The 15,492-nt window shown below is 50.5% G+C and overlaps 1 protein-coding gene across 3 annotated transcripts in view; it reads right to left on the bottom strand.

Annotated features, from left to right (window-relative positions):
• PLXNA4 (plexin A4) overlaps positions 1-5,034 on the bottom strand; it is a 455,595-nt gene extending 450,561 nt beyond the window's left edge. For 2 of the 3 annotated variants that reach the window (XM_040595348.1, XM_040595350.1), the window contains exon 1: positions 4,795-5,034. The gene's annotated coding sequence lies outside the window, so the exon portion shown is untranslated. Of the gene's footprint in view, positions 1-3,396; positions 3,470-4,794 lie in introns of those variants that run through there. The other variant, XM_040595349.1, reaches the window with a different exon arrangement.
• Positions 5,035-15,492: the final 10,458 nt, after the last annotated feature.

Raw genomic sequence — 15,492 nt, 5'->3', positions numbered from 1 at the left:
TGAGTCACCAGTGCAAATCCAGCCACACTCAGCAGCAGGTGGTGTTTATTCCTATGCAAAAGAAGCCTGTGAATCTCAGCCGCTTGACTTTTGGGGTTGGAATTCTGTTTCTTGGCATGCAGTACTTAAAAAACACTGGAAAGCCTTCACAGCAGCAAAGCCTAGAGTAAAAGCAAGACAAGAGTGTCTGCAAATGACCTCTCTCTTTCTAGTGGAACCCACCCTGTGAGGTCAACGCCACCTGCTGATAAGCAGCATAGTGGGGATGGAGGTTTCAACCCCATCACTGCTCCCACTCAGGTCTTCAGGCTCTCCTACGGCCCAGAGAACTTGGTGTCTTCTATCAAACATTACTGAGATAGAAGCAGCTGGGAACATTGTACTTCAGCAAACAGGTGACTTCCTCCGTGGCTCCAGGAATCACCTTTGAAGAGCACATGTCCCCAGCAAGGCTCATGTTAGCTGGCACACTCAGCTGACTGGGCTAGAGGGGTCTAAAATGAAATGACCATTGGGTTTCCAAACCAAAGAGTGCCTGTTCAAAACCTTCAGAGAACCTTTAAGGGCTCAGGGAAGGTTGGGTGTTTTGGGTTCTTTGCAAAGGAAAGGGTTGCAGAACAGATACCACACAACACCTGCTGCCACTGCAGGAGATGCAGGGCAGAGGCTTGGCACCTCTTGGGTGGCTGCTTAGCACCTTACGAGGTGCAACCAAGTAAAGATGAGACAAACTTAGCAAAGCACATACTTAGCAAAGCACATGCACCAACAAAGAACAAAGAAAACCAGATAGTTCCAGTGGGATGAGTCAAAACAAAAACAACAGAGAGGAATGCCAGTTCCAAAACATCACCATGCACACTATCAGTATCACAGCACATTGCATTTTTGCAATGATCTCTCCATTCCCAAAGGTGATTAAAAACATTTTGTAACTAATTTTAAAGATACAGGGACCAAGATTCATGATGGCACAGCTGTCCCCTGGCCAAGGCAGTAACGCAATATGATATTTTCTCATTTTAAAGCACCCATCTGTCATTTGAACTTAAAAAATTTCAATCTTGCTTGGTCCTGTTCTGACCAAGCACTGTTCTTGGCTGTTCTTGAGCACAGGCTCAATGCTCTCATCTCTAAGTACCTCTTGGGGTTCAGTTTGCATTTCATGGCAGTGAGTGAGGATTCCCATCAACAAATGCAGACTAAGCCTTTTGCCTCCCTGTGCCTCGGTTTCCCAGTCTGCACCAGGGCAATGAGAATACTTTCTCACTGTTTTAAAATACTTCAGAATCTGAATGAAAAACATCTGAGGAACCCTATGTATTTATTCCTGTATTTTTTGTTGCAGGCCCCTTGAAAGCTCAAACCTAAGGAATATAAAGTGCTTTTCACCTGAACACAGTCATGCAGGGAAGCACGCTCATCACTGATACCCTGCAGTAAGTCAGTGGGTTGTCCAGACTCTGCAGGGACGGGAAGTCTCATTGCCTTGGGCGCCTGGAGCACTCGGCGTCCATTAACTGAGTGTTGCAAGCAAGAAGGAAGGAGTAAGAAAGAGCCTTCTGAAGCCCTTTGTCACACTGGTGGGGACCAGAAAGGGCTTTTATTTGAGCATCAAGCAGTTTGAGGGCTTTACCATGGGAAGCAGTCATAATCCAAAATGCATCCCTAACTGGGGAGGGGAATTCACGGGCAGGGCATGAGATTTCTAAGTCTCAGAACTGCGGCTGCGAAGGGCTGACATTGGGCCTCAGTCTCAGCTACGTGGGACCTCACTTCAAGGGACTATTGTGAATTATAAATCACAAAGAGCTAAGTGACTCCCAGGACAGCATACCATTTTGCTTGAAAACACTTGTAGGCAATGCCAAGCCTCAACTTGGGCAGTGCTAGCTCCAAAACTCAAAAGCCCTACCTCTAACACCCTCCCCGCCTAGGATCCCAACACAGAGCACAAGCCTATCCTGGCAACATCATTCTCAGCTTTTTAGGAAGCTTTTCAGTGTTCCCTTCCAAACAAGAAATTAATTCCTAAACAGTGTTAACCTTCAGCACACCCAAGTATCGTAAGACCTTGCAAGGCTTTTCACCCTGGAGCATGTGAGCACGCAAATCAAACCCTGACCCTCCTGGAAGGAGGTAGGTTTTATTGCAACCGCTCAACATCGAGGAAATTGGGAGACAGAGACAAAGCAATTCAATAAAAGGCAAAATGATGCAACACAAAAGGGGCTCCAGCATCCCTCCTAACCCTGCAAAAGTAGAGAAGTCAACACGAAACTGGCTCTGGCAACCCTCTGTCCCCTGGGATCTGGCTGCCAAAGGCGGTTTCTGCCCTCCCGGCAGCAGATCTCAGCTGCTTTCGTGGCTGTGCTGAGCCCTTTGCTTTGCCACATCCACAGGCTGTCTAGCACTCGGCTTGCTGCGGGTGCAGAGAGGGCTGCTGGCAGGTGAGTGAATGAGGAAAGGCTCGAATATTTCCCATCCCTGTGGAGAAGTTCAGCATCTCTCTGAGGATTTGCAATAGCACTCATCCCTCCACTAGCCAGGTGCCGGATTGCACGCTGAACAGATTTAACACCCATCTTCAGTGCCTACAAGGCAGTTACAATCATCAAGCCAAAGCTTCCCAACAGCACCGTGACTGATCATCAGCCTGTATTTTAAAACACACGTCTTGGACATAAACAGCACCTCGATCATGCGGTTGTTTATTTTGCATCTTATTGATGTCGCCGAGTGCTGCACATTTAAGATGGGACAGAAAGGAAAAACCTTGGACTGGTCCTTTCAGGAAGGAGACACCCCCGTGGAGGATGGGTCTGAGCAGAAGAGGGAAGAAAATCCCAGGCTTTCGTGACAGCGCTGGGGTTGCATGTTTAAACCTGGCTGCACACGGAAAGCAGACACACATCTGTTGCACTGCTTGAAGCCCGGCTCTAGTGAAGGATCCCACACACAAACAAACAAACACACTTTCCGAGGCAATTAACCACAAACCAAATGCTGCTCGCATCCCCGAGACCTTAAGACAGTGGCTTAGCCAGGGGGAGGAAGCATCTAATCTCACACTGAGGCACACGTTGTAATTAAAATCAGAGACGCGAAGGCAAAGCAACCCCGTGCTCCAGGAGTCCTACCCGCTCACGGATTTAACCGGCTTCGATAGACAAGACCCGGGTGAAACAGAGGACAGATAAAGCGAGTAAGTTAGCATGCTTCATGCCTTCCAAAATGTTTGTGCAGGACTGGTGCACGCTCAAGATAAGTCCCTAGAAGGCTGCGAGAGTTGCATCGGCTGTAAACCACCGCCACCCCACCACCCCGCCCCGACACCGTCATTGTTCGCCCAGAATAAGAGCACCCCCCGGCAGCCCCGGGGGTCCCGGTCCAAACCTTCCCTCCCTGCGGGGCTCACCCCCGCAGCCGCGGGAAGCCGCAGCCCCCTTCGCTTTCCGCAGAACCTCGCAGCCCGGCATCGCATCTCAGAGGCAGCGGGAGCCTCGGACCGTCAGGTGCGCTCCCAGCGCCGTGGCGCGGCTGCCCAGCGGCGCGGCCGGAGCGCACGGCGGAGCGGGCGCGGGGGCAAGTTTGACGGGAGAGGAGCGCGGCCACACGCTTTCCACCTGGCCCCTTCCTGAAGGCGAACCCTACAGATCCTACACCCGAATCCGGCACGGCAGAGACTGCGTCCCTTGCCAGTACGGGGAGCAGATGGGGCCCCGGGAGGAGGGTTTCCTCTGGGCTGGGTATGTAGCAGCCACATGCAGCCGCTACAAACCCAAACAGCACTTAGCCCTGCTGGGGCTGAGCAAGTGGGTTTGTTTATCTGGGAGGAACTCATCTGCTGCCGGAGTATTATATTTCCACCAAAACCATGTGCGGCTCGGTGTTTAGATCACTTCTCCCTGTCTACATAATTTAAGGGCATATGTCTGATAAACGAAGAGCATCAATACGCAGGTTTCGGTTGCAGCACACACATGCACGGAGGGAGAGGGGTTTATCGGCGCTGACTTCGCAGCCGGGATTTGGGCAGTCAAACTCTCCTGCACCTTGCAGGAAGGGAAACGACGGGGGTGTCCCCTCTTCCCTCCCAGGTGTTCCCCGCCGGGGGAGGGGGGGCTGTCCCCATCCATCGCTCACCCGGGAAGTGTGAATCCTCCCCGGGAAAAGGGCTCTGCCTCCAGCCCTGTCCAGCTGCAGCCTCATCGGAAGCAGGAAAAGTTTGCAAATGCCTCCAGCCCCTCGCCCGAGAAAGGCTCAGGGGCACCGAGGTGGGCAAAAATACCCCCCGAGGGGAGGAAAATCCGCAGCCGGGGAAGGTCGGGGGTGATTAGGGACGGGCTGCGACACTGGAGCTGCTGCCTCCGGGGAGAAAAGTTGAGCCTTGTACATTGGGAAAAAGCCATCGGGGACCCGGGGGTGGGGGGGGGAACACTGGGCACCGCGTCCCCTCCGCGCTGGGGATGTGGAGGAGGGGGGATGCCGGGGTCCCCGCTGCGAACACCCCTAGCAGCCTCCCAAGCCGACCCGGGAGGGGCGGAGGGGCCGTGCCCGGCCACCCCCGGCTCAGCCCGCTGCCGGCGGGGGTCCCTGCCCGCCAGCCCCGACCCCCTCCCCACCACCCGGGGGTGGGGAGAAGCGGCGGGGGGAGCCTTCCAGGGGCCCCCCTCGGCTCCTGCCAGGTGTGGGGGGCAGGTACCGCTGCAGCCCCGCCGGCCCTCCCGGGGCATCCTCCGCGGCATCCTCCCGCCAGCCCCCACTACCCGGGCGGGGCGAGGGGCTCCTTACCTGGGAAGGCTCCTCGCTTGCTTTGGGTGGGTTTGGATATATATGTGTATTTTTTTTCCTCCTCTCGTTTCCCCCCACTTCAGTCTTCAGAGCAGGCGCCGCATTGACACTGCAGATGGTCTCTGTGTGCGTGTGTGTGTGTGCGCGTGTGTGTGTGTCTCTCTCTCTCCAATCCCAAATACTCCACGGAGGCGGAACACGGAGCCCCTCTCTCTGCACTGGGCAAACCGCGTCTGGCTCGCCCAGAGCCGGGGGGGGCGGGGGGGGGGAGAGGGGGAGGGGGGGAAAGAAACGCAGCTCCACTTTTCACTCCCCCCCCAAATTACCCCTTCCCTCCCTCCCCCAGCCCTTCCCCCCTCCCCCCCCCCCCCCCCCCCCGCCTCTAAATCAGCAGGGAGGGGGGGGAGACAGGCAGCCGAGCTGGCAGGCAGGGTGCGGGCAGGGGATGCGCTACGAAGCCATGCCCGGCTCCGCGCCCGGCTCCGCGGCCGCCGCGCCGCTGCCTGCCCGCCGGGGAGGGCTCGCACTGCGGCTGTCTCGCCAGCCCTTCCTCCCTAGCCCTCCTCCCCAGTGGTGGCTGCCGTGCCGGCTTGGACACCCAGGCGCTTTTGCAAACACAGGCACGCGCAGGCACACACCCCTCCGCCAAAAAAAGACGGAGAGGTGTGGAAGTGCGGTGGCAACGTGGAAGTGCGGTGGCAACGCAAGCCCAGCCCGCCAGGGAGGGATAATGATAATAATTTAAAAAATGACAACGATAATAATAAAAAAATAAATCCTTTCTGTTCTTCTTCTCCTTATTTCCCTTTCCCCCCCCCCCCCCCCCCCCTTTTTTTTTTCCAGAGAGAGTGGCCAGTTGCTCCTCCTTTCGCCAGCCCACCCACCTCTGGGAGAAGGGGAGAAGGCGGAGGGGGCAGGTTGTCTCTGGAGGGGGACCCGTAAGCCGCTTTTCGTCGTCCTAAAGTTTGCAGGGGATGAGGACGGGGACGGGGACGGGGCCGCCGCCTCTGAGTGCGCCCGGAGCTGCGAGCGCAGCCACTCTCCCACGGCTACATCTCCGGCTGCCTTGATTTCTCCTCCGGGTGCCTTCCCTCGCTCCTACTCACTACTGACACCTAGGTTCTCCAGCCTGATTGGGCTAATTGGGAGATGTCGCTACCCCCTCAAAAAAAAAAAAAAAAAAAAATATCAAGGAATCAAACGCATCTTGTTGGCTCCCTCCATCACCTCCCCAGAAACGCCCTTCCCTGCATCGCAGCTCTCGCTGGCATCTGCCTCCCCCTTCCCTCTCCAGCCTGTGCCCCGCTCTCCTCCGGCTAGGACGGAACGAGGAGGGGAGCTGATCAGAGCGGGTGTAGGGAGGCTCAGAGGAAGATCAATCTCTCAGCTTGGGTGAGCAGTAATCCTAGAGAGCGGCTGCAAGCTGCTCTGCTCTCTGGGTCTTCATTTAATTCCTGGCAGCCGGAGGAATAATAGTATTTTTTCAAAGCTCTTAGTGCTTACTGCCTGAGTTTTGTGGCCAGCAAGCTGCTGGCCTGGCTGGCCGGACTGCCCTACAGAGCAGACCCCACTCCGTGGGTTTATTCCCCCCATACAGAGCCCCAAACTCCTCTCTGCAGGTAATATCAGGGCTCTCCTGGAGCTGAAAGCAGAGCAGGCAGCAGATGGTGGGAAGGAAAGCAATGCTCTCGGGGTGTTGATAGCAGCACGTAGCAACAGGGCTGCCTCCCTGTAGAGACAGGGGAGCCCTGACACAGCTGGGATGGGCATCTCACAAAGGTCTAGGGAAGAGGAGAAGTGAAGGGGAAGCAACTGGAGAGACCCTTTCCACTTTCAGGGGTGTTTGCCATCATCACATCAGGGCAGGGAGGGGAAAACCCTGGGAGGGAGCCTGCAGCTTCCCCTGACCCCATACAAGATGAAGGCATCCAGTGGAAATGCGGGGGGGTGGGGTGGTGGTGGTGGGGTGGCTGTGAAGGGTGTCCCACTGCTCGCTGTGATCAGAGGCAGGGATTGCCTCTCAGGAGGTATGTTGTAGAGCACCACACACAGCAGGACTCCCCCTCCTCCCCACAGCCTCTACCATTCACAGAAAATCAGGCTTAATCCAAGCTTTGTATTTTTAATTATCTTAAATTTATGCCACAAAACACGGGGGCCGGGGGCTGTCTATTTGCATCCTCCAAGATATTTATTTTTAAACAATATCATGTTTTTCTTTAAACAACTTTTATCTCCCCAGCGCGTGCCTGTGTGTGTGCATGTGTTTTGCCTGAGCTCTGGTTTACATTTCCTGATGGATGGATGGGGATTCAGAGCCCTTTTTTGAGGTGGTGCATAAAATGTATTTATTATTCTTTATCTCCTGCCTCTTGCAAGGAGTCATTTGTTTTCATTCAGAGGAACGAATACTATGTGAAGCCTGAAGAGTAATAACACAGCAAAATGACAACGGAAGAGTGAGACAGAAATCTGAGAGATACAATGGCAGGTTAGTAACCTCTAAAGATCACTGCTGTTGTGAGCAGTACAGTATTATTTAATGTCCAGTCTGGCTTGCAGCTTCATTTAATAAAACATATGAAAATCTCTTGGAAATTTGGTCTTATATTTAAAACTGGGCTGTTCTGCTAAAAAGGGATAATCTGGATACACCGAGATTACTTCCCACTATCTGGTGGGGAGGAAGAAATTAACACAAATTCTTTCTGCTTCTTAAGACAATGGCATGAGTCAATATATGCCTGTGCCACTTGGGATCATAAAGAAACGAGTGACAAATGAGACTTTATTTATAGGCCCTTTCATGAACTAGGCAGTGGGGGCGGAAAAGGGTGAGGGCTGGAAAACCCAAATGACCTCCTCTGACCTGTGAATAGCTGCAGTAAAAGGGCCCAAGGACAAGGAGGGCTCAGGCTTACCCTGTTGTCATCAAGTGGGCATTTTGCCCCCGGCCACAGTGACAGCAAGAGATCATGGGTCCCTCCAGAGAGGTGCTGATACCCCTCACTGCCCCACTCCCAGGGGAAAACCCACCAGGGCTCAGCACAAACAGCACCACAGCTGCTCACAGCATCATCTGGGAGGAGGAAAAATCATGCCTTCTCCATCCAAATGACCTCCCATGCCTGATTTACCCCCTGCTGCCCCAAACCACCCACTTTGTTCCCCATTGCTCCTAAAGTCCTGGATGCTGACAGCATCATGTTCCTCCCTGGCTGGTGAGCGGGACAGCGGCAAACAGTGCGCACATCCTTTCATTTCATGCCTTGTTACCTGAGCCACACACAGGGATCCCTTCCAACAACAGCCAAAGAGCAGAAAACCCATTTTTCTGAGGATGTACATCTGTATGCTTGAATACTCCAATAAAAAAGTAGGGGAGCCAATTAAAAAAAAAAAAAAAAAAAAAAGAAGTAAAGAAAAAAAGATAGAGAAAAAGCAATCTAAGAAGTTACGTTGGGGTTTGGGGTCTCTATTATTATTATTTTTCCCCCGCCATTTTACAAGTTTGTTAAACCAACATGGTATTTAAATTGCTAAAAGCTGGAGCTGCTTGTTACGGCTCCGGGTTTGTGCCGAGCGCGGCAGCCCTAAAACCTACATAGCAGCGCCACCTGCAGCGGCCGCGCTTGGTGGCAGCTCTGCAAACCCCTAAACAACGGGTGAAATCTTTTTTTTTTTTAAAAAAAAAAAGCCGGGGAGAGGGCTGCTAGCTTACGAGCTTGTTCCTCCAAGTCTCTATATCACCCTCTCCCACTCTCCAGTCTTTCAGGTTGTTGGAGTTTTAAACAACTTGCCCCGCTCTGCTAACACCCGAAAGAAAATTGGCCTCTCTAGCTGTCATGGTCCCCGCTGCTGACAAAGGACGTCTTTATCGTGCTTTGGGAGGGTGGAAAAATTCATTGCGTGATGTTTTAAAGCTGAGCCAAGGCTCTGTGTTGTCACTCGTGACACCCTGGGGAGGGACGGGGATGAGCTCTGCCCCTAAAGGTCGTTTTCACTCTGGGTGCTGGCTGCCGGGGTTGTTGTGCTGTCAGCTTTTTGGCAGTTTTACCAGCTTCAGGAAGGGTCATGTTGATAGAAAATGAGACAAAATTTTTACAAAAAAAACCAAAACAAAACAAAACCTGCAAGACAGGAAGTTTGCAGAGATCAGGATTGTGTCACTCGGTTACCAGACACTGCCTTCCCCTTCAGTCAGAGCCTCTTTGCAACCAGTTTCTAATCACAGGTGGAGAAAAGTCCTTGAGAGGATCCATCCAAGCCATCCTCCATTTGTGCTTTGTCCAGCATGTCTTTGGAGTCTCAGCGGTTTGCACATTGGTTTATCTAAGAAACTTGGGGTGTCCTGGCACGGAGCAGAGCTGTGCAAGATGCCCGTTTTCCTCTGCCACTGATTCGTTGCACAGCTTCTGGCAACTCCCTTAACTTCCCTGTCAGTCCTTGCAAGTGTACTTTTTTTTGGCAAATTTCTTAGCAGGACATTTATTAAATAACATTGGCATCCGTTATCTAATTTCCCCCTTCTTCTAGCCCTTTAGCAGCTATGATGCAGTGTCAGCCAGAGGTGAGGTTTGCCTTTGTTTTTACCACTTGTCTGGATGTTTTCTGAGGGAAGCAAAACCTGCTTTTACATTGCCCCAGAGAACAAACCCAGTAACTGGCAGGAACCACAGCCCTGCAGGGTCTGACTGTCCCTTCCCTTGGCTCTGTTGCCAGGGCTCCTTCCCATCAGTATATACTCCAGTCCATGTTAGCATCTGGATTCAAACACTAGGTCACCAACCCCAGCTGAGTTACAGGAAGCTTTCCAGAATTATTCAGCCCCAATCTCCCCTCTTTGTTGTAATTTCCAGGTCTTTGCCTCCCTTTCCATTAGCTCTTCTCTGCTCCCCTGCTCCAATTCATCCCTCCCCATCTCTACCTTGCCAGCAAGGTGCTACTGCCAAGTATAGCCTCTTTCCAAGCAGCCCTGGGGATGAGAGAGGTGCTCACTCCATATCCCCTGCCCACCCAAAGGGGATTTATGGTGTACTCAGGCTGACAGCATCATCGGCACATTTTCTCCACCCATCTGACCTCTCCCTTCCCAGCCTCCCCCTACCAACTCAGGAGTGGTCCCTCCGTTCACCCCCTGCCCTCCCCCTTGAAACTCCCCAATGAACAATTTTTCTCCTTCTCCCTTCAAATATTTGTCGACCATTATCGCCGCCGGTCACACCCAGGCTGTCATTTGTCCAAACAAAACAGAAGGGGGATGGCTGCAGAAGAGGGGCAGATGGACAGAGGCAGGGTGAAATGAGAGCCAGGGGAGCAGTCAGGTCATAATGATAAGGAGAGTATAAAACACAGGCTGGGGCTGTTGAATTAAATGAGGGGATGCCTGAGAGGGGCTACTTCAAACCGCAGGAGACGAGCAAAAGGGAATAATATTGAAAGCAGGCAGGTGGAGTGATAAGATACAACCAGAGAAAGTCAGAAATTTTGTTGTTTTTTCATTTTGGGGGACAATGCAAGTGGTAAGAGCAATCAATCCCTGCTCAGGAGGGCTGGAGAGCATGGCAGGAAGATAAGGAACAGGGAGGTTTTGGAGGTGGAGGGATGAGATGGAGAAATAGGCAGAGAGGCAGAGGAAAGCAGGCCCAGGACATGCAGAAGGGGCTGGAGACTGTCTAGAAGGAGGGAGAGGAAGGCTGGATGCTGACACTGAGGGCACACAGCATTGAAAGGGGCTGCTGAATTTGGCTAAGGAGAAGCAATGCTCAAATCAGAAGAAATCCAAAGGAAAATAGGACAGTCTAAAGAGGGGAAGGGCCTAATCCAGAGATTAGGGCTTTATTTTGGGATTTGAGAGCTGGGGTCAGACTCACTGCTGCGATGCAGCTCCTGGGTGATGCTCCAGTGGGTATCACAAATGCAGTAGAAAGGATGGGAGCCAGGCTGGACTTGCAGGGATTTTCCCAGGAAGACCCAGAACTGCACAGCCCTTGCAATTGGCAATAAATTTTGAAAGGTGTTTCGGGAAGTTTCCCTCCCTTGAATAGTGGGAAAAGGAAATGCAAAATATCCTTTACAGCCTACCAAATCTCACAGCTAATTGTGGATGTCAATCACGGCTACTTCTGAACAGGGGTTATTTATAATGCCTCTTTCCTACGTAGCTTTGGCATTTTCCTCACTCAGAGAACATCTACCCAGCCACCTACTTCCAAAAAACTTTTAGGAACAAGATCATCTCTCTGCCTGTCAAACATGCCTGAACCTGCCCCAAATGAGTGGTGGGCACTGGTAGATAGGACAGTGGCAAAAGGTTTGTTTAATTAGAACATAAAAGAAAAGAAAAACCAGAAAAAAGAAGCAAACCAAGCCCAACATTTGTGATTTCTTTTTTGTTGTTATTGTTGCACTCATGATTTTTAAGCCAATTGAATGAAAATAGGAGGGAGGGAGAAGAGGGAAGGCTAGCCCATATTTTTTAGCATGTGGGGTTGGCAGCACGCAGAGTTACCCATTTAGTGAACGTGGGAGACAGAGACGGGGAGAAGCATAAGCTCATCTTGGGATGTTGCGGGAACCCCAGTGAAGAACAGCTATTCTCATATGTCAGCTTCATCACCATGGTATCAGAAAGGAAGAACAGAAGGAGAAATGACAGAAAACAGGGGGGTGTGGGGCAGGGTGACTGAAGAAAGAGAAACAGGAAGGGGAAGTGAAAGCCATCTCCCCGATGAACAATATCACTTTTTAAATAGTGGTTACATGGTCACTCCGGTACCCTGGGTTTACAGATAGAATGATGCTGCTAGACCTTTTATAAAGTACCCTTTAAAATGGTCCTACATTCACAAGAGCATGTCCTCTCTCGAATGCTGAACTGGGGCTTATTCAACAAACCTTTCCTAAAAGCTGGGGAAAAAAAATATATATGCATGTATAAAAACAGGACAGCTGCCTTTTCCACTTTGTTTACTGGTAGAACCTATACAAAACAGCATTGAATTGCTTTCTTCTCATCTTGTGTTGGGTGGTTTCATCTGGTGAAAACGGACTGCGCTGGAGGGCAGCTTTGAAGAGCTATGACCCCTTTGCAGTGTTATAAGCTGATGGTGCAACAACTCAAGAGTACAAATTCTAACTTTTTTCTTCTAAATCCAAACTTTTTTACTATCCTTTACACCTCTGAGCATATACCAATTGCCAAGCAGATCAGGATAATGATCTGTGAAGGCTGAAATTCAGCCTTTGACCATAGCTACTGAGGATGCTTGAAACCACCACCCACACTCACATAAGCAAAATCTGGGACAAGAGACTTCTTCTCTATAGGGTAACACCCTGCTATTTTCCATGTTACTCCTATGGATGTTTTCATCACCAGTATTTATTTATTTTTATTAATCATGCTGAGATCTTCACCTCCCTGATTTCTCTACTTCCCAGCTTCGTGGGAAGATCTCCTTCATTCAGGTACAGCAAAAAGGGGCACAACTTATTTTTGCACCCAATTATTTCAGTTATTTTCCACCACTCTCCCAAACTGTTCCGTGCTCCTTTTGAGAGTCTGCTCATCCCAAATTCCTCCCATGTTTCAGAACATCTGCAACACCTACCTCTTCCCTGTTTCTCTTTCCACCCAGACGAAGCTCTCCAAATTCAGGGGCTATCTCATGTTGTGAAGTTACTCAGCACTTCAGTCAAAGCCTTTGAATAAAATGACCCAACATTATTGCTTTAAATCCGGGTCATTTTGTGCAGCTCCTGGCACCAATGTCTCGTTAGGGCCTTTGAATTAAATAGCTCCACTCATCTGTTTGAAGCCATTTGACTTCTCACCCAAGCAACCTGGCAGCAGCATCCCTCCCCCTTCCACCTCAGCCTCCTAACACCTTTCTTGCAAATCCCCACCAAAGAAATAAAAGCCACTGGAGGTGTAAGCTGAGCCACGCATGTTGTAACCCTTTGTTATCTGGGGAGACTCACTCAAATGTACAGAGAGATAATGTTAATGGAGTGATGCATTTTGTCTGATCTGTAGCTATCTCTGAAAGATAAATGCCAAGGCAAAGTAGAAGCACTTAATCAAAAATAAACCACCTCAACATGATGTGGTTTGGGGTTTTTTTTCTCCTAAAGAAGCAAATCTTGGTCCTGTCACGGCATATTATTTTGCCAGCATTATGTTTGTTATTTCTAAATAATTCTGTTTAGTGCTGGTGATGGGTAGGAGGGCTGAGATAGAAAATCAAATTAATTAGAGTGACCCAACAAACTTGTGTTTGCATTGCAAGATTCAACATGGCAGCAAATCTAGCTGAGAACAAATTGCATTCAAATTAATTTAGGGAAAATAATTTGGGGCATATCAGGTTTGTTTAGGATCAATTTTAATAAGCTAAAATAAAGTCAAGGCAGTGGGTGATACCATCAGCCAGTCAAAAGCCAACTTTGATAGAGGTTTATACAGCTGAATGACAGTTACTTTCGAAACCATTATTAGAAAAGCTTCTTTTTGGAGTGGCTCGGACAATTAAAAGAGCACCTCAATTACAGCCTCTGGAAATATTAGTAATGAATAAATTATCCAGTAGGTTTAACCCTCCCTTCCTTCACATAATTTCCAAATAATTAAATTCCTTGCCACATTTTGAGACATTGTATTAAATTTACCTGCAGCAGAGGATCAGAGAAAGAGGTGAACCCTGTTTCATCCATTTGACTGGTGAGAAGTGCTGCATGCTCTGATAGATTAGACATGAGGTTTTGGGGGGTTTCCACAACAGGGTTATATTTGGTAAGTGTTTTCTTGGCATGTCCCTGACCCAGTGTTTTTGCACAGGTTACATATGCTGAATGCACACAGCAGGACTAGGTCATGGGTATATAAGTCTTCATGCCCAGACAGGATGCGTGCATGTTTGGCCATCTCTCACCTGCATCCCAGAACGTCAGGAATAGACTCATGGAAGGCTAAATCAGCAGGAGAGGTTAAAGAGCATCAGATGAGCCTCAGCTGAAAGAGGCAAAGCCATGAGGAGCCTCAGGTGTGTTCATCATTGAGTATGGGCCTCTCCTAGATGCTCTGCAGTGCTCAATAAAAGACCTTTAAACTAGATTTGAAGGACAAATGGGATAAAACCAGCCTTACCAGAGATAAGCCTGGGGGTTCATGCCAGTGTTGGAGGGATGATGTGCTAGTGAGGTACTTCTGTCCGCTGTCTTGGTGGAGGTAGGGGTTGGAGATCCCTGTGGCAGCAAAGACGCAAGGGTTATTGCTGTGTTAGAAACCAGGAAGCGCCTGAGAATGGTCACGTAGGAATTGGGGCTTCTCCTTCCAAAAAGTTGGTGGGATCAATAGCCCAACTGAAGTGTATCACACCAGTGCACACAGCATGGGCAACAAGCAGCAGGAGCTGGAAGCCCTGGTGCAGCAGGAAAGCTGTGACATAGTTGCTATCACAGAAACATGGTGATATGACTGGGACAGCTGGAGTGCTGCAGTGGGTGGCTGTAAACTTTTCAGAAGGGGTGGACAAGGAAGGCGAGGCGGTGGGGTAGCCCTGTGTGTTAGGGAGGGTTTTGCTGGTCTAGAGCCTAACGATGGTGACAATGGGGTTGAGTGTCTGTGGGTAAGAATCAGGGGGAAGGCCAACAAGGCAGAGATCGTGCTTGGAGTCTGTTATAGGCCACCCAACCAGGCTGAAGAGGCAGGCAAAAGGTTCTATAAACAGCTGGGAGAAGGGTCACAATCGCTGGCCCTTGTTCTCATGGGGGACTTCAACTTACCCATTGTCCACTGGAAGTACAACACAGCGGAGAGGAAAGAGCCCAGGAGGTTCCTGGAGTGCGTGGAAGAGACCTTCCTGACACAGCTGGTGAGGGAACCGGTGAGGGGAGGCTCCTGCTGGACCTGTTGTTTGTGAACAGAGAAGGGCTGGTGGGTGATGTGAAGGCTGGAGGCTGTTTAGGGTGTAGCAATCATGAAATGATAGGTTTTGATTCTCAGAGAAGTAAGGAGGGGGGCCAGCAGAACTGCTCCCCTGGGCTTCCCGAGGGCAGACTTTGGCCTGTTGAGGAGCCTGGCTGGCAGAGTCCCTTGGGAGGCAGCCCTGAAGGGCCAAGGGGACCAGGAAGGCTGGACGTTCTTCAAGAAGGCAATCTTAAAGGCACAGAGCAGGCTGTCCCCATGTGCTGGAATACAAGCTGGCAGGGAAAAAGACCAGCCTGGCTGAAGAGAGTCCAGTTCCTTTGGCTGGAACTCAGGGAAAAAAGAGAGTTTATGACCTCTGGGAGAAGGGGCAGGCTGCTCAGGAGGACTACTAAGGCTGGTGTGAGGTTATGCAGTGAGAAAATTAGAAGGGCCAAACCCCAACTGGAACTTAATCTGGCTACTGCCATAGAAGACAATAAAAAAATATTTTATAAATACATTGGCAACAAAAGGAAGGCCAAGGAGAATCTCCATCCTTTATTGGATGCGGGGGCAAAACATAGTGACAAAGGATGAGGAAAAGGCTGAAGCGCGTACTGCCTTCTTTCCTTCAGTCTTTTAACAGTAAGACCAGTTCTTCTCCCAGTATCCAGCCCCCTGAGTTTGGAGGGAAAGGCTGTGGGTGCTGCTCCCTAGACCTTAGCGAAGCCCGTGAGACCGTTTCCCCCCCGCGCTCTCCTGGAGCAGCCGGCTGCTCCTGGCGTGGG

Source organism: Falco naumanni, chromosome 5, assembly GCF_017639655.2.
Source record: "Falco naumanni isolate bFalNau1 chromosome 5, bFalNau1.pat, whole genome shotgun sequence".
NCBI lineage: Eukaryota > Metazoa > Chordata > Aves > Falconiformes > Falconidae > Falco > Falco naumanni.
Note: the sequence above shows the minus strand (reverse complement) of the source record. Positions and strands in the feature narration are given on the sequence as shown.